This window comes from Triticum aestivum, chromosome 3D, assembly GCF_018294505.1.
Source record: "Triticum aestivum cultivar Chinese Spring chromosome 3D, IWGSC CS RefSeq v2.1, whole genome shotgun sequence".
In the NCBI taxonomy this organism is placed as follows: Eukaryota; Viridiplantae; Streptophyta; class Magnoliopsida; order Poales; family Poaceae; genus Triticum; species Triticum aestivum.
In genome coordinates, this window is record NC_057802.1 from 610,090,932 (window position 1) to 610,112,716 (window position 21,785).

At 39.6% G+C, this 21,785-nt stretch overlaps 1 pseudogene; it reads left to right on the forward strand.

Annotated features, from left to right (window-relative positions):
- The first annotated feature begins 213 nt into the window (after positions 1 to 213).
- Positions 214 to 4,952, forward strand: LOC123075904 (wall-associated receptor kinase 2-like; annotated as a pseudogene).
- The last annotated feature ends 16,833 nt before the right edge of the window (positions 4,953 to 21,785 follow it).

A 21,785-nucleotide genomic window follows, 5' to 3' on the forward strand; every position in this document is an offset into this window, starting at 1 on the left:
GTATATTGAGCACACCACTGCCACATCCACATCCACATCCACAGGAATCCTGTTCCAGTCATCCTTGGGTCAACTCTAAGTTCGTAACCATTGGTATATATATGAAGTAAGGAAGGCAGTCATGAAAGTGGTACCTACAACTACGAGAGAGGGCACTCCTGCCTGACCTGAATATCTCTAGTGCAAGGTGTAGTGTAGAACTGTAGATTCATGATGGACATCTTGCAAATGTTGTTCTCTCTGTTGGTGCTTAGGTCACTAGGAAAGCCAACAGCACTGGCATCCAGAGTGGTAACAGGCCAGCACAGCCCTGAGGGGAACTGGGCGCAACCATCCCATGCCGGCACGCTCGATGGCTGCCCCACGAGCTGCGGTAGCGTGAGCTTCAGCTACCCCTTCGGCATCGGATCCAGGTGTTCCCGGGGTCCTCACGTCAACCTCACTTGCAACGACACCTCTCAGCCCCCAAGACACTTCCTGCATGATGGCTTCACCCAGGTGATCGGCTTTGATGATCTTAACTACATCAAGGCCTCCATCCTGCATACCTTCCACATGAAATCTGGTGTCAGTGTCTACAACCTCTCTGTGAAACCACCTGAGGGGTCCTATCTCGAGTCCTTTGTTCTAAACATAACCAGCTGTGACCTTGAGGTATACTCTGTGGTAGACAATTTCACCACATTGATATGCCGCACTGTGTGTCTTGATACAAGAACCCCAGAGAAGGTGGCTATGCACAATTGTAAAAATACATTTGGATGTTGTCGTGTTAATGGCTATGATAACGTCGGTTTTCAGTTCAAATTTGTCTACAACCATGGCAAAAGCAACATTGATCCACGCTCCTACCAGACCCCTCAATTGTGGGATAGAATAAGCATAACTACTGATGGGCCTGGTGGCTTTCTGCTATCGTGGCAGATAGTTGATCAATCCACCTGTGTTGCTGCCAAGCAAAACAAGACAAGCTATGCCTGCATCAGCGAGCATGCTGAGTGCAGCGACAGTACAACCAATTACTGTGACATCAAAGATGCGGAGTGCATCCACAGAAGACTTGGCTACAGCTGCATCTGCAGCACTGGCTATTCAGACAACCCCTACATTCTACATGGCTGCTTGAAAGATGAAGGTAACCTTTCTTCCTAATCAGGTGACCAAATTTACAGGGGTTGTTAGGTACTCCACCCGCCTAGAAATACTTTGTTAGAGAAATGGATGTATCTAGACGTACTAGTTGTAGATGCATCCATTTTTTATCCATTTATCCGACAAGTATTTCCAGACGGATGGAGTATATTTTACACATTGATACATGCTAACTTCTCACTGATCAAACTAGGGTATAATCCAATTCTGAGCAGGGCTAATTGCACCCGTATGTGTGGTAACACTAGTGTGCCATTCCCATTTGGCTTAGAAGAGGGTTGCTTTGCACACAAACAGTTCCACCTCGAATGCACAAATATGACGTCGTCAGCTGACCTCATGTTGCGGAATGATAAGGTCAGGGACATAAATATTCATGAAGGGACCATTAACATCACCAATCAGCTACAACGGGACCGTTACACTGCAGATGGACTTTTTACATATTTACGGTCACGATTCTCCTCTTTGCTGTGGGTTGCTGCTAATCTAAGTTGTGCAGAGGCCCAAAAGAATAGGTCTAGATATGCTTGTGTCAGTATTGACAGCACATGTGTAGAAGTAAGCACTGAATGGTTCTCTGCTGGTTACCGCTGCAAATGCTCGCAGGGCTTCCAAGGAAATCCATACATCCAAGGTGGTTGTCAAGGTACTCCCTCTATCCTTTCTCTCTTCACTCTCACAGTCCTAGCTCCCCCATTGTTACTATCTATTTATTAGCTCTCTAAAATTAAGTTGTACAGATGTATTAGGAGTGTTTTATTAAAATATATTGCAAGTTACTGTTAGTGATTTTGTTTTGCTATTTCTAGTTTATTTTATTATTCCTGTCGCTAGGTTTCATTTAATTGGCTGATGTACTGTTTTATGTTAACTGAGTGATGATGTGATTTGTTGCATGTTATATATTTTATCAACACGTCTTATCAAGATTTTGTTAATTTCAGATATTAATGAATGCCTTCAACCAAACAAATGTAGAGAGATTTGCCATAATACAAAAGGAAGCTTCAGTTGTGGCAGGACAAAACAGCCTCTATATTATTGTTACATTTTTACGATTGACAAGCTAGAAGAGAAACCTTAAACAGCTTAATGCCTGTAGGTATAATTATTGGGTTGTTTTGTTGTTTTGGCATTCTACTTCTGAGCTTGAGTGCAGTACTTCTCATTCGTAGATGGAAAAGAAATGTTCAAAAGCTGCTACGGAAAAATTATTTCCGGAAGAACCAAGGTCTTCTCCTAGAAACGTTGATATCATCTGATGAAACTGCAAATGGGAATACTAAGATTTTCTCACAGAAATATTGTGAAGCTCTTTGGATGTTGTCTTGAAACTGAGGTTCCACTGCTGGTGTATGATTATGTATCCTGTGGCTCACTGTCTGAAGTTCTTCATGCAGATGCAAGTAATGATCTCTGTTTGTCTTGGGGTGATTACTTAAGGATTGTCCTCGAAACAGCAGGAGCTCTGTCTTATCTCCACTCTTCAGCTTCCATCTCTATCTTCCATCGTGATGTAAAATCCTCAAATATACTCTTGGATGTGAACTACACAGCAAAAGTGTCAGATTTTGGCGCATCCAGATTGGTTCCGATCGATCAAACGCACATTGTCACGAATGTGCAGGGTACATTTGGGTACTTAGATCCAGAGTATTTCCATACCAGGCAGCTGAACGGGAAGAGCGACGTGTACAGTTTTGGTGTGGTACTAGTGGAGTTGCTTCTGAGAATGAAGCCTGTTTTCACAAGTGAATCAGGCACAGTCAAGAGCTTGTCAAACTATTTTCTGCAGGAGTTCAACGAGGGGAGAATCACAGGTATTGTTAATTCTCAGGTCCTTGAGGAGGCAACTGAGGAAGAGATCAACAATGTCGCCTCTTTGGCAGAGCGATGCTTGAGGCTCCACGGCGAAGAAAGACCAACCATGAAACAGGTGGAGACGGAACTGCAGACTCTATGGACAAAACGGATGAACTCGTCTCAGCCTGATCCGAGAAATGGAGAACAGATGCGACCAAGGTCGTTAACTCGAAGGAGTAGATCTTCTCGGCAATCGTCCGTATGGCCAGGAGGTAGCCAACGACGTTATAGCATGGAGGCAGAGTTCTTGTCATCTGCTAGCCTACCACGTTAGATGAGGCTATTGAGCTTATAATAATGGATAATTTGTTTCCCTCTTTTGTTAAATTTTGCTAGAACCTGTATTACAGGGTAGTTAGATTGGTACTGTAATAAGTCATGATTTCAGGCATCATGGTTGTATCAGTTTCTCGGTTGGAATTATGCTTGGCGCTATATGTAGAATTCTCATTTTGTTACCCTGAGATGTGTAGTGAATTGCTGTCATATGCAGTGTGTTGCTGACACGTTTATAAGAGATGTAGTGGATTATATTAGCAATGATTTTGAGCACTCATGATGTCTTGTCGTTGCCACCATTAGTACATTCGTGTGTTTTCTCGGCGCTTTTTTTAATACAAATATATGGTTCAAGTTGTTTCTCTCGGCGCAAATATGACAGGCATTCAGATACATGTTCGCAAACAGAAGGTGGCTAGGTGCAAATATGAAGGAGAATGCACATTCAATTTTACATGATATCTGAAAGTGTCTAGGTGGAACTCTAAAGGTGTTGGTTGTTGTAGTTTTCCCATCTATATATGACACTTTTCACCTGAAATTTGCGTAGCGCCGGAGCACGCTCAAGCCAGATCTCTCGATTGTGGGATAGAATCAGCATAATGGACAGTGGTGGTGCCACTGATCGGCCCAACTGTGCTGGCCTTGCGAAACAGGACTCTCCGCGTCGTTGAAAGAGGAGGCCTTCAAAGATTTGGATGCATATATAAAAATCATGAGATTGAGCAGCATGGGAACAATCTCAGGCATTAGGGAATCTTCAGTTCTGATGAATCCAGAGTACAATTTACAGGTGAACCAAAGGAGTCAATGTACAGTTGTTCATTTCCTGCTATGTCGTGTACTTGAATCTGTATCTTTAGTTCATCTCCAGTGTTCTTCTTTTTTAGTAACAGGTACAATTGGGGATGTATCCATTTACTGTTAGTTAGCTCAGTTAGAAGCCATAAGTTAGCTTATCTTCCACTATTAACACTCAATATTGCCGTCGGAACAGGATTGCATTCACAGTTTCACACTTGATTCCGTGTTGCAGCTCTGCATTCTTCTGATGCCCCCAGCTGGTGAGTTTCTTGCGTGTTTGCTATTTGCATGCTGTAATTTTGTGTGTTCATGGATTTCCATTAGTTCTCACGGCAAGGCTTTGGTCGATTTACACTCTGAGTTGGCATGAATGTTAGTGATTCGATTTGTTTCACTGTGTCACGCAAACCTTAGGAAACCCCACAAAATCCACAAGTCAAATATGCATAACCCCTAGATGCTGTCATGTTGATGTGGACGATGATGACAGTTTTCAGTTTAGATTTGTCTACAACCACAGCAAAAGCAACATTGATGCATGCCATAAACCTGTCAGGTGTGGCATAACCGCATAACTAGTGATGGCCCGGGGGCTTTCTACTATTTTGGCAGATAGTTGATCAACCAACCTGCTTCGCCGCCAAGCAACACATTGCGTTGACAGTACAAACAATTTATGTGTGTTGACGTATAAATTATTGCCTAATCTCTTCCACCAGATCGGTCTTTTGGTTGCATTGGCTATAGCATGCACTTCTACATGGTATCGGAGCCAAGAGGTCTTGAGTTCAAGATACGGCTGACACAATTAAATTGCAGGTCTTGAGTTCAAGACCGGCTGTCGCAATTAAATTGCAGCCCACTATCGGTCCACATTTAGGCCTGAGGGAGCCACACGTAAGGGGGATTGTTGACGTATAAATGTATTGCCTAGTCTCTTTCATCAGATCGGTATTTTCGTTGCATTGGCTACAGCATGCACTTCTACAATGTGACATCCTAATCAGTTTACGAAAAGTACAATGTTTTAAGGTATTTGAGAAGCTTCCGTCTCCCCAACTCTTCATAAAGTTTGGAAATGTGAAAACCATTTACAAAAATGTCCAACATCGTCGAAGTGCCGAATATGAGGCACAAACATGTTGTCATATGTCGGTCTTGCACATGCCACTGTAGCATGTCAGAAGAGGTGGAGCATAGTTGTTTGGATACAAAAAGATAGAACTTCATGTTATATTTGGGCGAGTGTGTCTATTCTTTGTTGCATAGCACATGCATTTTACTAGTTTATAGAATATGATAGTGTGGACTGCCCACATATGAACCAAAAGAAACGAGTATACACCACATAAATCCATACATGAACAGGATCACATATTTACCATGAATAACAAAGGTGTTGGCTCTTTGAATTACAGCCTTTCTATCTCGCCCAGCTTTTGCATGATCTCACCAATTCTTGGCCCCTCATCTTGGTTAAAAGTCACACATTTCCGGGCTATTTCAATGCAGCTCTATACTTCTGGACCATCCACGCTATAGATACATGCCACTAGAAAGTTCAAGCATAACATTTCCCATATGTTGAACATGAAGTAATACATAATCCCTCTGTCCCATAATATAAGATGTTTTTTGACACTACACATTATGGGACGAAGGGAGTATATGCCATTTCATACTTTTTTTTTGCAGTATATTAGATTTTTGTAAAACAGTACAACTTTTTGCGGGGTAACTCGACTGTCCTCTAGAGCACGTAGCTAATGAATATGAGTGACACCACTAAATAACTTACGAACATATGTTTATGAGATAAGGTGAGTGATGTTTCATTGGATTTTAAATATAGTCCATAAGAAAACATCACGGCCCTACTAACTTGTGGTGGCAGTTTTATGAATGCATTACTGGTAATGTAATACTAATATTGAGATATGCATGTCACAATTTTCAATTTTGGTAACTAAAGAAAATTATATCACCTTGTGGACCTGAAAGTAAAATCACAAAAACACAAAAAGTTATTTCACGGTATTATATTTCAGATGAAGAGTGTGAATGTTGTAATCTTTTGTTGTCCTCGTTGTATCAAACTAATATATCGCCACTACAAAGTGAAAGCGGTTCCACTAAAAAACACTTAATGTGACATGCATATCAAGTTCATAGAATGCTTTAAAATTGCTTAAGATTATTAGCATAATTTCATACATAAAACCCGTACCATTAATTGTTGTTGGTTTGACTATATAGTATGGAACTATAAAATTTGAGTTCGTTAGAAAACATAGATTGAAATGAAAAGGTAATTCTTTCTTACATTTTCAAAATCATAGTTGTTACTCCCTATTAATATTTTCATGATTATGGTACCCAAACTATACATGTCTGACTTGAATGTTATTTCTCCACTATCTATGATCTCTAGTGCAATGCTCCCTCTGCGTGCAGTGGAGAAGCTTCGGCACAATTTGAGACGGGGCTAAATGTGTCTTAAACAGAGTTGAGGGGGATAGTCTAGTGTATTACGTTAAATCTGGCCAAAATAATGTCAAATATTATATGTTTATGTAAATAAATATATTTGGTTGTGGGAAGGGGGCCTATGGCCCCCTTTGGCCCTCACTAAGCTCTGTCACTGCATGCATGACAGTAAGATGGCTAATCTTAATATATGTGCATACAAAATATGACATACCAATGAATATCAAAGGAAACAAATCTTGAAAGTCTTAGCTTACGGTGTTCCACCAACGGTTTTACTGTAAACTCTTGATATTCCTTCATCAAAGCATCTTGATAGCCCGAAGTCTATAATTTTAGGATCCAAACAAGCATCCAAAAGAATATTGTCGGGTTTTATATCCAAATGAGTAATGCCTTGGTTATGAAGATAGTCCAAACCATGAAATACTCCCCTAATCATTTGGTACTATGTTTTCCAATCATCTTTATGAGATTTATTTGCACCAATAGAAAAATGATACAAATATGATGGTTATTTGTCATACATCATCAAGAATTATGAGTGGATTAAATCGAAAATTGCCTGCCTTTAACAAAAGTGATGGAAAAAAACACAAGTTGAATATTGGATAAATTAAGCCATTTTTGATATCATATTATAAAAACAGAATCTTTAGATCATATATTGCCTAACATCAGAAGGTTCTATATATAACCATCCTCATTCTTGTTATTAGATGCTAAAAACTACTATAAGGAATTTAGTTACTTCATAACCTAATGTGTGAGTGATTAGAAATGTTTAGTTCATGGTTGTTGAACCATGCAATAATAATCGGTTGTACAAAAATGCCAAAGAAAGTATCTAAAGTGTGAACAAAAACCTGATTGGAAAAATGGACCACAATGATCCATTGCAATGCCAAAGGAAGTATCTGAAATGTTACGTTTTGGAGCTGGTCATCAACATGCCTCTAGTACTGTTGTCACACATGTCATGCCTGGACATAAATAACCCATTTCAATTTGATAAACAATACAAACCCATTTAAACTTGATAAACAATACAAACCCGCACCTTTTAGAATTGTTTGAGAATGGATGTATAATCCAATTATTTGGATTCAAATGATTGTATCGGGTTTCAGTTTTCCTGATAAGAAGCAAAAAAGGGTTGCAAGCTTCACTTGTCAAATACTTGTGAACACCGGCGGAGCTACGTGCAGGCAAAAGCGTGTCGTGGCCCGCCCTGTCCAAGAGCAGAAAATATAACTATGTAAGCCCAGTCCACTCCGCCCCGCCCCTTCCGTGAGGAGTCGGCATCCTTAATGCTCAAGAGCGACTTTTCCTCTGGTTAGCTTGGGTGTGAATATGCATGTCAGACTTGCTATTCAAAGCCGAAATGCCCAGCCCACTGCAGTCCAGTCCACGAGCAGAGCAGAACAGCACGGTTCACATCGAGCACTGCATGGCGTATGTCCATTTCCAATTCAGCCACGCCAGGACGCTCCAGATTCAGCCAAGCGACAGCCCAGCAGCACCGCTGCACATGCATTATGCACATAATAGTTTCATTTCTTTCTCCTAATTGTAGTTCACGACATCCACAGTTATCAATTAGGTAGCATGGATTATTCAATTGTTTGCAAAGTTTTACGGACTGTAATTTAGGTACTAAATAACTGGCCATGGGTAAACCCATTCAGCAAAGAATTGGTTTCGTTTGCAAAAGATGAGATGGCTCAGAATTGTGGTGGTTTTCAAGATAATTGGCATCGACTAATGCCTAATACTGTAGTATTGAAGTAGTATGGTTCATATATTTTGAAAAAAAATGTATTCTCCTTTGGGCTGGCCAGCCCAACTCTTTCTTTGTAGCATCCGTTGCATGGCAATCCCTACTCCTCACACTAACATCAATTGATGGGCATCTCCATAGCCCGTTGATTAGCCGCGTTGATGTGAGACTTTCTCCTTTTTTGTCTTCTCCACATAACCCCCATCATTATATTCTATTCCACACATAGTGCTATATCCATGGCTCATGCTCATGTATTGCGTGAAAATTGAAAAAAGTTTGAGATTACTAAAGTATGAAACAATTGCTTGGCTTGTCATTGGGGTTGTGCATGATGAGAGCATTCTTGTGTGACGAAAATGGAGCATGACCAAACTATATGATTTTGTAGGGATGAACTTTCTTTGGCCATGTTATTTTGAGAAGACATAATTGCTTAGTTAGTATGCTTGAAGTATTATTACTTTTATGTCAATATAAAACTTTTATCTTGAATCTTTCGGATCTGAATATTCATACCACAATTAAGAGGGTTACATTGAAAATTATGCTAAGTAGCATTCCACATCAAAAAATTTGTTTTTATCATTTACCTACTCGAGGACGAGCAGGAATTAAGCTTGGGGATGCTTGATACGTCTCCAACGTATCTATAATTTTTGATTGTTCCATGCTATATTATACTCTGTTTTGGATGTTTATTGGGCTTTATTATACACTTTTATATTATTTTTGGGACTAACCTATTAACCGGAGGCCCAGCCCAAATTGCTGTTTTTTGCCTATTTCAGTGTTTCGAAGGAAAAGGATATCAAACGGAGTCCAAACGGAATGAAACCTTCGGGAACGTGATTTTCGGAACAAACGTGATCCAGAGGACTTGGAGTCTACGTAAAGCAATCAACGAGGAGGGCACGAGGCAGGGGGGCGCGCCCACCTCCCCCAGGCGCACCCTCCACCCTTGTGGGCCCCTCGTTGCTCCACCGGCGTACTTCTTCCTCCTATATATACCCATACACCCTAGAAACATCATATACGGAGCCAAACCCTATTTCCACCGCCGCAACCTTCTGTACCCGTGAGATCCCGTCTTGGGGCCTTTTCTGGCGCTCCGCCGGAGGGGGCATTGATCACGGAGGGCTTCTACATCAACACCATAGCCTCTCCGATGATGTGTGAGTAGTTTACCTGAGACCTTCGGGTCCATAGTGATTAGCTAGATGGCTTCTTCTCTCTCTTTGGATCTCAATACAAAGTTCTCCTCGATCTTCTTGGAGATCTATTCGATGTAATCTTCTTTTGCGGTGTGTTTGTCGAGATCCGATGAATTGTGGGTTTATGATCAAGTTTATCTATGAACAATATTTGAATCTCCTCTGAATTCTTTTATGTATGATTGGTTATCTTTGCAAGTCTCTTAAAATTATCAGTTTGGTTTGGCCTACTAGATTGATCTTTCTTGCAATGGGAGAAGTGCTTAGCTTTGGGTTAAATCTTGCCGTGTCCTTTCCCAGTGACAGCAGGGGCAGCAAGGCACGTATTGTATTGTTGCCATCGAGGATAAAAAGATGGGGTTTATATCATATTGCATGAGTTTATCCCTCTACATCATGTCATCTTGCTTAAAGCATTACTCTGTTCTTATGAACTTAATACTCTAGATGCATGCTGGATAGCGGTCGATGTGTGGAGTAATAGTAGTAGATGCAGAATCGTTTCGGTCTACTTGTCATGAACGTGATGCCTATATACATGATCATACCTAGATATTCTCATAACTATGCTCAATTTTATCAATTGCTCGACAGTAATTCGTTTACCCACCGTAATACTTATGCTCTTGAGAGAAGCCACTAGTGAAACCTATGGCCCCCGGGTCTATTTTCCATCATATTAATCTTCCAGCACTTAGCTATTTCTATTGCCGTTTATTTTACTTTGCATCTTTATTTATCTTTTTCATAAAAATATCAAAAATATTATCTTATCATATCTACCAGATCTCACTCTCGTAAGTGACCGTGAAGGGATTGACAACCCCTTTATCGCATTGGTTGCGAGGTTCTTATTTGTTTGTGTAGGTGCGTGGGACTTGAGCGTGGTCTCCAACTGGATTGGTACCTTGGTTCTCAAAAACTGAGGGAAATACTTAAGCTACTTTACTGCATCACCCTTTCCTCTTCAAGGGAAAACCAACGCAGTGCTCAAGAGGTAGCAAGAAGGATTTCTGGCGCCGTTGCCGGGGAGATTTGCGCCAAGTCAAGTCAAGATTTGATTTCCCGTCAACGAGCCATTTCTGGCGCCGTTGCCGGGGAGTCTACGCACAAGTCAAGACATACCAAGTACCCATCACAAACTTTTATCCCTCGCATTACATTATTTGCCATTTGCCTCTCGTTTTCCTCTCCCCCACTTCACCTTTGTCGTTTTATTCGCCCTTCTTCCGTTCGATCTTGCGTTACCATGTGCCTTCTTTTTGCTTGCATCTTTGCTTGCTAAGAGTTTATGGATCCCCATCCACTTGCTAATCTTTTTAAGAGATCCAATTATGATGAACCTATTGCTAGTGAATTGAGTGCACTAGATTATCTTTATGTGGTTTTGCTTGAAATTCATGAATCTGAAAATTGTGATGAAGAAATTTATGAAAAGATTCACGATAGCTCCTTGAATAAAAAGCATGATTGCAATGATTTTACTATAAATTCTCTTGATGTCAATTGTGCTAATAATATGCAAAACCCTAAGCTTGGGGGTGCTAGTTTTGCTATGTCTAGCACTTGTTGCAATGATCATGATTGGGGTGATTCTTCTTATGATCTTGAAAATTTATTTAAGCCCCATGATGAATATGAGATTGATAATAATGTTTGCAATAATATTGAAAGTGGGTTTGGAAGAGTGTCGACTTTAGATCCCACGTATTTGGAGAATGTTCAATCTTATGAATTGTTTGATAAAAGTGGGTTTGGAGATGTCATGACTTTAGTTAATGATATTCCCACTATTTTGGAAGAGTGTCAACTTTGCATACATGTGGATCGTGTTAAGAATATGTTTTGTGATAGCTATATTGTTGAATTTTCATATGATCCTACATGTAATTATTATGAGAGAGGAAAATATGGTTATGGAAATTTTCATGTTACTAAATTACCTCTCGTTATGTTGAGATTGCTGTCGTTCCTTTCCGCTTCCTTGCATATGCTAGTTTTTGCTTGCTATGATAATTTGTTTTTCTATGAGATGCCTATCCATATGAAATATGTTAGACTTAGATGTGTGTGTCACATGTTTCATGATGCTTTCTTTGCACTTCAATTCTTGTCTTTTATGTGATCATCGTTAAAATTATCAATGCCTAGCTAGGGGCGTTAAACGATAGCGCTTGTTGGGAGGCAACCCAATTTTCTTTTGGTTTTTTTGCTTTTTGCTTCTGTTTAGGAATAATTATTTGATCTAGCCTCTGGTTAGATTTGTTTTTATGTTTTAATTAGTGTTTGTGCCAAGTGAAACCTATAGGATCTTCTTGGATGATAGTTATTTGATCTTGCTGAAAATTCCAGAAACTTTCTGTTCACGAAAACAATTGTTAAAAATCACAAGAACCTGATAAAATACTGATTCCAATTGCAGTATATCAATAAAAAATTATCTAGGTCTTCCTATTTTGGTAGATTTTTCTGAGTTCCAGAAGTTTGCGTTAGTTACAGATTACTACAGACTGTTCTCTTTTTGACAGATTCTGTTTTTCGTGTGTTGTTTGCTTATTTTGATGAATCTATGGCTTGTAAAATAGTTTATAAACCATAGAGAAGTTTGAATACAGTAAGTTTAACACCAATATAAATAAAGAATGAGTTCAATACAGTACCTTGAAGTGGTGTTTTGTTTTCTTTCGCTAACGAAGCTCATGAGATTTTCTGTTGAGTTTTGTGTTGTGAAGTTTTCAAGTTTTGGGTAAAGATTTGATGGATTATGGAACAAGGAGTTGCAAGAGCCTAAGCTTGGGGATGCCCATGGCACCCCAAGATAATCTAAGGACACCAAAAAGCCAAAGCTTGGGGGTGCCCCGGAAGGCATCCCCTCTTTCGTCTTCGTCCATCGGTAACTTTACTTGGAGCTATATTTTTATTCACCACATGATATGTGTTTTGCTTGGAGCGTCTTGTATGATTTGAGTCTTTGTTTTTTAGTTTACCACAATCATCCTTGCTGGACACACCTTTTTAGAGAGACACACATGATTCGGAATTTATTAGAATACTCTATGTGCTTCACTTATATCTTTTGAGCTATATAGTTTTTGCTCTAGTGCTTCACTTATATCTTTTAGAGCACGGTGGTGGATTTGTTTTATAGAAACTATTGTTCTCTCATGCTTCACTTATATTATTTTGAGAGTCCTACAAAACATCACGGTCTCCTACTGGATTGACACCTTGGTTCTCAAAAACTGAGGGAAATACTTACGCGGCTTTACTGCATCACCCTTTCCTCTTCAAGGGAAAACCAACGCAGTGCTCAAGAGGTAGCAAGAAGGATTTCTGGCGCCGTTGCAGGGGAGGCTTACGCCAAGTCAAGTCAAGATTTGATTTCCCGCCAATGTGCGATTTCTGGCGCCATTGCCGGGGAGTCTACGCAAAAGTCAACATACCAAGTACCCATCACAAACCCTTATCTCCCGCATTACATTATTTGCCATTTGCCTCTCGTTTTCCTCTCCCCCACTTCACCCTGCCGTTTTATTCGCCCTCTCTTTTCCGTTCGCCTCTTTTTCTTTGCTTGCTTCTTGTTTGCTCGTGTGTTGGATTGCTTGCTTGTCACGATGGCTCAAGATAATACTAAATTGTGTGACTTTACCAATACCAACAACATTGATTTTCTTAGCACTCCGATTGCTCCTCTTACCGATACTGAATCTTGTGAAATCAATACTGCTTTATTGAATCTTGTCATGAAAGATCAATTCGCCGGCCTTCCTAGTGAAGATGCCGCTACCCATCTAAATAGCTTTGTTGATTTGTGTGATATGCAAAAGAAGAAAGATGTGGACAATGATATTGTTAAATGGAAGCTATTTTCTTTTTCGCTTAGAGATCGTGCTAAAGCTTGGTTTTCGTCTCTGCCTAAAAATAGTATTGATTCTTGAAATAAGTGCAAAGATGCTTTTATCTCTAAGTACTTTCCTCCCGCTAAGATCATCTCTCTTAGAAACGATATTATGAATTTTAAGCAACTTGATCATGAACATGTTTCACAAGCTTGGGAGAGGATGAAATTAATGATACGTAATTGCCCTACACATGGTTTGAATTTATGGATGATTATACAAAAAATTTATGTCGGATTAAATTTTGCTTCTAGAAATATTTTAAATTCGGCCGCGGGAGGCACTTTTATGGAAATCACTTTAGGAGAAGCTAATAAACTCCTAGATAATATTATGGTTAATTATTCTCAAGGGCACACCGAAAGATCCACTAATAAAAAGGTGCATGCGATAGAAGAAATTAATGTTTTGAGTGGAAAGATGGATGAACTTATGAAATTATTTGCTACTAAGAGTGTTTCTTCTGATCCTAATGATATGCCTTTGTCTACTTTGATTTAGAATAATAATGAATCTATGGATGTGAAGTTTGTTGGTAGGAATAATTTTGGTAACAACGCGTATAGAGGAAACTTTAATCCTAGGCTGTATCCTAGTAATTCCTCTAAAATTATGGTAATTCCTACAACAATTCTTATGGAGATTTTAATAAGATTCCCTCTGAATTTGGGACTAGTGTTAAGGAGTTTATGAATCCGCAAAAGAATTTCAATGCTTTGCTTGAAGAAAAATTGCTTAAAGTTGATGAATTGGCTAGGAACGTTGATAGAATTTCTCTTGATGTTGATTCCTTGAAACTTAGATCTATTCCACCTAAGCATGATATCAATGAGTCTCTCAAGGCCATGAGAATTTCCATTGATTAGTGCAAAGAAAGAACCGCTAGGATGCGTGCTAATAAAGATTGTTTTGTGAAAGTGTGTTCTTCTAGTTTTTGTGAAAATAAATATGAACATCTAAAAGTTATTGATGTGTCCCCTATTAAATCTTTGTTTTGCAATATGAATCTTGATAATGATGGAACTGAATATGATCCACCTTTACCTAGAAGGCGTTCCAAAAATTCGGAGTTTTTAGATCTCGATGCAAAAATTGGTAAAAGTGGGATTGAAGAGATCAAAACTCTAGATATTAATAAACCCACTATCTTGGATTTCAAGGAATTTAATTATGATAATTGCTCTTTGATAGATTGTATTTCCTTGTTGCAATCCGTGCTAAATTCTCCACATTCTTATAGTCAAAATAAAGCCTTTACCAAACATATCATTGATGCTTTGATGCAATCTTATGAAAAAAACTTGAGTTGGAAGTTTCTATCCCTAGAAAACTTTATGATGAGTGGGAACCTACTATTAAAATTAAAATTAAATATCATGAATGCTATGCTTTATGTGATTTGGGTGCTAGTGTTTCCACGATTCCAAAGACTTTGTGTGATTTGCTAGGTTTCCGTGATTTTGATGATTGTTCTTTAAACTTGCACCTTGCGGATTCCACTATTAAGAAACCTATGGGAAGAATTAATGATGTTCTTATTGTTGCAAATAGGAACTATGTGCCCGTAGATTTTATTGTTCTTGATATAGATTGCAATCCTTCATGTCCTATTATTCTTGGTATACCTTTCCTTAGAACGATTGGTGCAATTATTGATATGAAGGAAGGAAATATTAGATTCCAATTTCCGTTAAGGAAAGGCATGGAACACTTCACTAGAAAGAAAATAAAATTACCTTATGAATCTATTATGAGAGCCACTTATGGAGTGCCTACCAAAGATGGCAATACCTAGATCTATCCTTGCTATTATGCCTAGCTAGGGGCGTTAAACGATAGCGCTTGTTGGGAGGCAACCCAATTTTTTTTAGTTTTTTTTGCTTTTTACTTCTGTTTAGGAATAAATATTTGATCTAGCATCTGGTTAGATTTGTTTTTATGTTTTAATTAGTGTTTGTGCCAAGTTTAACCTATAGGATCTTCTTGGATGATAGTTATTTGATCTTGCTGAAAATTCCCGAAACTTTCTGTTCACGAAAACAATTGTTAAAAATCACCAGAACGTGTAAAAGTATTTATTAAAATTGCTTCTGATCAATAAACAAATTTTCTAGGTCGTCCTATTTTGGCTGAATTTGTTTGAGTTCCAGAAGTTTGCGTTAGTTACAGATTACTACAGACTGTTCTGTTTTTGACAGATTCTGTTTTTCGTGTGTTGTTTGCTTATTTTGATGAATCTATGGCTAGTAAAATAGTTTATAAACCATAGAGACGTTGGAATACAGTAGGTTTGACACCAATATAAATAAAGAATGAGTTCATTACAGTACCTTGAAGTGGTGTTTTGTTTTCTTTCTCTAACAAAGCTCACGAGATTTTCTGCTGAGTTTTGTGTTGTGAAGTTTTCAAGTTTTGGGTGAAAGATTTGATGGATTATGGAAAAAGGAGTGGCAAGAGCTAAGCTTGGGGATGCCCATGACACCCCAAGATAATCTAAGGACACCAAAAAGGCAAAGCTTGGGGATGCCCCGGAAGGCATCCCCTCTTTCGTCTACTTCCATCGGTAACTTTGCTTGGAGCTATATTTTTATTCACCACATGATATGTGTTTTGCTTGGAGTGTCTTGTATTATTTGAGTCTTTGTTTTTTAGTTTACCACAATCATCCTTGCTGTACACACCTAAGAGAGTCACACATAAATTGGAACTTATTAGAATACTATATGTGCTTCACTTATATTTTTTGAGCTATATAGTTTTGCTCTAGTGCTTCAATTATATCTTTTAGAGCACGGCGGTGGATTTGTTTTATAGAAACTATTGATCTCTCATGCTTCACTTATATTATTTTGAGAGTCTTAAAATAGCATGGCAATTTTGCTTTCATTATAATATCATGAGAAATTTGATGCTTGATAATTGTTTTGAGATATAAAGGTGGTAATATCATAGTTGTGCTAGTTGAGTAATTGTGGAATTGAAAAATACTTGTGTCTGAGTTTGTGATTCCCGTAGCATGCACGTATGGTGAACCGTTATGTAACAAAGTCGGAGCATGAGGTATTTATTGATTGTCAACCTTTGTGTGGCGGTCGGGATCGCGCGATGGTTAACTCCTGCCAACCCTTCCCCTAGTAGCATGCGTACTAGTACTTTGCTTCGAGGGCTAATAAATTTTTGCAATAAGTATATGAGTTCTTTATGACTAATGTGAGTCCATGGATTATACGCACACTTACCTTTCCACAATTTTCTAGCCTCTCCGGTACCGTGTATTGCCCTTTCTCACCTTGAGAGTTGGTGCAAACTCCGCCGGTGCATCCAAACCCCATGATATGATATGCTCTATCACACATAAACCTCCTTATATCTTCCTCAAAACAGCCACCATACCTACCTACTATGGCATTTCCATAGCTATTCCGAGATATATTTCCATGCAACTTTCCATCGTTTCGTTTATCATGACACGCTCCATCATTGTCATATTGCTTTGCATGATCAAGTAGTTGACATTGTATTCGTGGAAAAGACACCATTCATAATTCTTTCATACATGTCGCTCTCGATTCATTGCATATCCTGGTACACCGCCGGAGGCATCCACATAGAGTCATATTTTGTTCTAAGTATTGCAATCGCATATATGATGTAAAAACTAAGCATTGCAATACAACATATGCATGATATGAGTAATATAACCCTGCCAAGTTTGAGCATACACCTCAGGGGGATAATAGGACTGGTCATCTGCCTCTGAATCCTCCTCTGAAGAGCTATCTGTAAGCAGCAACATATCTGCTTCACCAGGTAGCATTGTCTGCTCTGAAGACCTTGTTTTCACTCCAGATTTCTCCATCACCAATTCAAATGGCTGATGCACAGGAAGAGCAGTTGAATATACAAACATTGTTGACAAAAGCAATGAGAAATACAAAAAAAGGACGGCATGATATAATTCACATATATGACGCTTGGCTAAACAGCATGGCATTGCATAATTCACCTATATAATGCCTTGCAACAAGATAGCATTGCATAATTCACATATATAATGTCTTGCAAAAATATGGCATTGCATAATTCACATATATGGTAATTAGACACTAAACAGGTGGCATTCACACAAATCATGTCTAAACTAAGCAAATGACATAGCAATGCAAGATACCATACGCACGATATGAGCAACATAACCCTGCCAAGTTAGAGCATGCACCTCATGGGGGAATAGGATTGGTCATCTGTCTCTGAATCCTCCTCTGAGGAGCTATCCATAACCAGCGAGATATGCGCTTCGTCAGATAGCATAGTCTGCTCTAAAGACCTTGTTTTCACTCCAGAATTTTCCATCACCGTGTCAAATGGCTGATGCACATGAAGAGTAGTTGAATGTACTAACATTGTTGACAAATGTAATACGTAACAAAAAAAGGATGGCCTGATATAATTCACATATAAGATGACTGGCTAAGCAGGATGGCATTGCAAAATTCACATATATGATGCCTGGCTAAACAAGATGGCATTGCATAATTCACGTAAACGATGAATAAACTAAACAGATGGCATTCACACAAAGCATGTCTAAACTAAGCAGTTGACATATTTGATGTATAAAGTAAGCAATGCAAGGCACCATCACTACAAAAAAAACACTTACGTGATGATACGTGTTTGTCAGAGTAGGTCGCGTTTTTTGTCATGCATGTACATCCATGACAAATTTATGACAGAATCAAGATAGTCATACCTGTGCTGTCGTAGAAGTGTTCCCTGACATTACCAAAATTATCATCACGGAAGTGTCCACTTCCATGACGATAAATCGCGCGTCACAGAAGTGCTTTCGTCAAGGGTGACCGACACGTGGCATCCACCGTAACGGAACGCCGTTAAGCTATCGGGTCGGGTTTTGGATCCGATAACCCGTTAACAGCCCCGACCAAAATGGGGATTTTCCACGTGTAAAATCATCATTGGCTAGAGGAAACACGTGTCGGCTCATCGTTGGGACAGATGTCATCCACTCACTGGACAGAAGGCGCCTATGATACGTCGACACGTGGCACGGCCCAACAGTGGCCCATTCCTGTGAAAAGGCCAGCCCGTTTGACTTGGTCAAAAGCTGGCGGGCCAGCCCATGGAAAGCCTGTTAACGGCCTGTTCGCATATAGCCCATTTACAGCCCGCTAACCCAAGGCCCGTTACGCCCTATCCGAATTAGGCCCAGTAGCGTCATCTGGGCCATCCAATATGATTCCAGCCCGTTTTCACTTCTGGCCCATGTATAGCCCATGACGTCTTTCGGCCCATATGAGGCCCTTTGTAACTCTTGGCCCATTAGCGGCCCGTGGTGAAACTGGCCCGTAATGAACAATGTATCACTTTATACCCATTAACGGCCCATTATTCCATTGGGCCGTTTCCAGCCCAAGTTAACTTTCGGCCTTCTGAGGGCCCATTTATTCTTGGGCTCATTTGCAGCATTCGGTTACCTACGGCCCGTTACTGTCATTTTCTACTTGTGGGCCAAATTCAGCCCGTCGTTACAGTCGGCCCGTTTGTGGACCGTTAGTCTGTTGGGCCATTTTCATAGCATCACCAAATACGGCCTACTAACGATGGCCCGTTATGGTCGGCTATTACACATATTACATCCACTGGGCATCAAAGTTCGCCACCAGTGCAAATATAGGGAACAAAGTAGCATATCATATACACTGGTTGTCAAAGTTGGCGACCAGCGCAAATAAACGCCGCAGCAAAACAAATCCAGAACTGAAACCACTTCACAAGATCTCAAGAAACAATATCCTGGGTACCCATAATGCTGGCAAGATGCTTAGCAAGCTTATTAACTTTCTCTTGTTTGGCGCTTAAATCCTCCAGCGCTTGCTGTTGCACTAGAAAATATGCATCTGAATTATGCAGGGACTTCCTCAGTCCTTCAGCTTCCTGTCGCAGCACATCTGATCGATGTCTTTCAACTTGAAGTTGAGACTCAAGAAGACGACCTGATTCAGCCAGCGAGTTCGAAGAGCTTGTGCCAGCAGTAGTGGCCAGTAACTCGAACACTACATCAAGACAGGACTTTTGGGTTCCCTCACTGTCGTCAAGATAGTTTTTATCAGCTTTCTTGGAGACCAACAGGGATGTCTCACTATCTTGAACCTTATCTGCATTACTTCCTTTACCATTGGATAACGCGGTACTGTTCTCCAATATTTTGTCCGCATTCTAAAAGAGAAACAAGCAGACACATCACATGTTTACCATGTTGTATATGAAACTCATTTTGCTAAATGAGTTCAGTAGTAAAGTGGACAGGATAACAGCATGAAACAAACATATATCTATGTACCATGGTCACTTTATGGTCTATATCATTCTAGTTTTTGTTGCCAAATCAAGATAGAGACACAGTTCAAATAATATTTGTTCAAGACAAAGCAGAATAGACAGAATATAAGTGTGGGTAACTATAGAGCAATAACAACACTTGTAATGTGCATGACATGAGAACATAACTGTTTATTCAATTGAAACTGAAATCAACATAGAGCAGGTTACAACACTAAACCAGTTAAAGAAACAGGTTTAAAACATACCTGTTGCGCCATTGGAGTTTAAATTCCATCCTTCAAATTTGAAAATAGTTGGTATGAGTAAATACAGTAATGCAAGAGCAAAGGAGTATGAACCATAGCTACAGAACCTGACCTGAGAACAAATCTTCTTCTCCTTTAAGCGTTGAGTTGGGATTCGGAGTGGTGGTCCTCGTGCTTTGGGCACTGCAGTTCCCTTACTAACTGCTCGTGTTTGGGTGCTCTGTGGTGGAGACGGTCCTGTGTCAACTGGAACTGGGTTACTATCTGCCGGGGTTGGGGTTAGAAGGGGTGTAGCTGGTTCTCTGTCCAACTGGGTAGGGGTACAATCTTCGAGAGTCTGGGTTATGTGTGGTGGATCTGGTCCTTGGGCAAGTACAACCATGATTCTATCTTCATCAACTGGTAGCACTATCTTTTCTGAAGACCGTGTTGTTACTCCCTTAGATACTGCCATCACGCTCTCCAATTCAAATGGCCGATAAACAAGAAAAGTAATTGAAAGTATAGACATTGTATGATAGACAGGTGCAATGGATAGTGGGGAATAAAAGAGGGCATGAAATAATTCATATTTATGTTGTCTAACCAAACAGGATAGCATGACACAATTTCACATATATGATGGCTAACTAAATAGGATAGCATGACACAATTTCACATTATGATGGCTAACTAAAAAAGATGGAAAGACATAGTTCAAAATATGAGACTATGTAAACAGGATGACATGACATAACTATATAATGTGTTTATTAAATAGGTTGGCATGCCATAATTCACATACATTCACGGATAGAATGCCATAATTCAAAATATGATGACTGTAAACACTAAACAAGATGAGATGATATAACTATATGATGTCTTTTATTAAATGGGTTGCCATGCCATAATTCAGATAGATGATGTGTATGTACTATGTAAACATGATGGCATGATATAATTCAAATATATGATTTATATAGTAAGCAAGTAAGCAGATGGCAATCCATATATGATGTGCAAACTAAGCAATGCAAGACAACATGCATGACATGGGTAATATAACCCTGCCAAGTTTGAGCATAGACCTCAGGGGGGAAATAGGACTGGTCATCAGTCTCTGAATCCTCCTCTGAGGAGCTCTCTGTAACCAGCAAGATGTCTGCTTCAGCAGGTAGCATTGTCTGCTCTGAATACCTTGTTTTCAGTCCAGATACTTCCATCACCGCTTCAAATGGCTGATGCACAGGAAGAGTAGTTGAATATACAAACGTTGTCGACAAATGGAACACGTAATACAAAAAAATGATAGCATGATATAATTCACATACATGATGATTGGCCAAACAGCATGGCATTGCATAATTCACATATATAATGCCTTTGCAACAAGATAGCATTGTATAATTCACATATATAATGTCTTGCAACAAGATGGCAATGCATAATTCACATATATGGTAATTAGACACTGAACAGGTGGCATTCACACAAAGCATGTCTAAACTAATCAAATGACATAGCAATGCGAGACACCATACGCACGATATGAGCAACATAACCCTGCCAAGTTAGAGCATACACCTCGGGGGGGAATAGGACTGGTCATCTGTCTCTGAATCCTCCTCTGAGGAGCTATCCGTAACCAGCGAGATATGCGCTTCGTCAGATAGCATAGTCTGCTCTGAAGACCTTGTTTTCACTTCAGAAT